The sequence below is a fragment of the Rattus norvegicus genome, chromosome 7, assembly GCF_036323735.1.
Source record: "Rattus norvegicus strain BN/NHsdMcwi chromosome 7, GRCr8, whole genome shotgun sequence".
Classification (NCBI taxonomy): Eukaryota; Metazoa; Chordata; class Mammalia; order Rodentia; family Muridae; genus Rattus; species Rattus norvegicus.
Window position 1 is genome coordinate 77,395,375 of NC_086025.1, and position 2,211 is coordinate 77,397,585.

General features: G+C 45.7%; 1 non-coding gene across 1 annotated transcript; it reads left to right on the top strand.

Moving 5' to 3' along the window:
* Positions 1–640: 640 nt before the first annotated feature.
* LOC120094006 (small nucleolar RNA SNORA17) lies at positions 641–766 on the top strand. The gene has a single exon (XR_005487700.1). It is a non-coding gene; the product is annotated as a small nucleolar RNA SNORA17 (small nucleolar RNA).
* Positions 767–2,211: the final 1,445 nt, after the last annotated feature.

The window sequence follows — 2,211 nt, forward strand, 5'->3', positions numbered from 1 at the left end:
AGCACTTATAAATAGAAAAGCATTTATTTGGCTTTGAAAATAAAAGGTACATACTACGCAGTACTTTACATTAGGCAATAAAGAACTATAAAAAGCCAACTTGAAGTGGATTAAGTGTACATAATATTGTTTGCAATCTGGTATATCACTTGGCAGCCCACTGATCAACACTAAGAGGTGTTTTATATTATATTTATCTCTATCGGTTTTAATTACTTTGGACAGGTGTCATTTTTTTAAGTTTGGCTTTTAAAAATAAGACATGGGCACTATGACTCACACACTTTTATCCTTATTGAAAGATGTAAATAACTGTATGACTTATAAATGCCAAATTATTAGCCAGAATAAGGAAGGGCCAATAGACATGATTTCTTCACTTAAACATCGTTGTTATAACTTGAAAGGATATATGCCAGATATATTTAATAAAATGGAGGGTGAGGGAAAGTTTGAGAGCTATTTATGATAAATCTATTTTAAAACTTTTTAGTGAGAAATATTCCTTAAAGAAAAAGATCCACATTCTCTCTTCTGTTTGAAAATGTTCCATAAGAAAAAGGAGTCTTATTCACCATCTATTCAGTGACAATATTGTGTTCTAAGCTTGTTTGTTTTGAGACCAGCTTTTAAAAAGTCCCCTGCCTTTAGAAACTTGGTAGGTGTGACTTCTATATCACATGTTAAGTAGATAGCAGAGAGGAGAGAGGCTATGTCTACCAGTGTTCTGACCTATGAAAATCTGAGTGATTGATATCCTGAGATAATCCTCTGCCAGGAGCCTTGGACAGGGAGCTAGCCTGAAACAACCACCAGTAGGGAACCACATAGGACTACTGGCCAGACCATGCCCAAGAGAACCCGTGCCCAGAGCCATAATGCACAATCATAGAGGCATAGCACTTCTGAGACCATTCCCGAGACAACCCCTGACACTCATTTGAGATTCCAAGCACTTCTAAGAGGATCAAGTAGGTGATAAAGAGAAAAGAAAAAGAAACAGAAGGATATGGGCACAATGAAGAGAGGCAGAACGAGATTTGAAGGTAGTGAGGAACAGGCTGATGTGAGTGGCCAGTGATGCTGCCTGGGACCATAGTGGGGTCCTGACCTGTGAAGCTACTAGGGGCCATGTCTGGGGACATGGCCTGAAACAACAGGGTTCTGTTACCACCATGGGCCACGCAGACATCGCTGGTCTGACCTGATGCCTGGGGATAGATAAATGTCTGAGGGCTGTGCAGAACTGACCTTACTCCTCACCTGGGCATCTCAACCTAGGGGTGTGAGAGCCGGAGAACTGACACTGCCCCTAGCCAGCTGTGGTCCTTGACAGAGCTGCTCTTCACCTTGTGGGGGTGGCTGGCAAGCTCCAGCCCTGCTATCTATGTAAGAATGGGAGAGCTGGTCCTACCACTCCTTTCCTGTGAGGTGACATGGATGAGGAAGAGATGCCCTCCTCCCCTCTTGCCCTTCACCATCTGTGGCAGGTGGGAGACCTGGTCTTCGAGTAAGGAGTACAGGAGAGTTGGCTTTGCCACTTACTACTTACACAACTTGGGAAAATAGACCCTGTACCTTGCCTAGGCAGCAGAATAGGAGAGTGTGGGAGATCTGGCCCATATCTTGTCTGAGATGTAGTGGCATCACTGAGAGAGAGAGACACCCTCCCTTTGGCCTTAACCACTAATGTCTGTCAAGAAAGTTGTCCCAGATAGGGTTACTAAAGCAGGAGAGCTGTCCCTGCCTTCCCCTCACCTTCTGCAGTTCTTGGGAGAGCAAGCCCTGAATTTCACCTGAGCAGCACAGTGAGGATATGAGCATGGGAGAGCAACTTGTCTACCATGTGGTGACATGGCTAAAGAGAGAAGGAGGGAGGGAAAGGGAAAGAGAGAGAGACAGAGACAGAGACAGAGAGAGAGAGAGAGAGAGAGAGACAGAGACAGAGACAGAGAGAGAGACAGAGAGAGAGATATGCTTCTTGCTCCTTGCCACCAATGGCAGACAGGAGAATTGGTCTCAAGGTCATTGGAGCTGGAGAGCTGGCCTTGCATCTCACCTGGGCAGCAGGGTATAGCTGGCCCTGGTAGCAGGTGAACCAGCCCTGAGTGCATGACAGTGGGATAGCTGGTGGGCCGAGCAGCTCAGCTCCCTCTCAGGCCCAGATCCAGGGTTTGGAATTCGTCCACCCGAACATTTACCCCATTGATG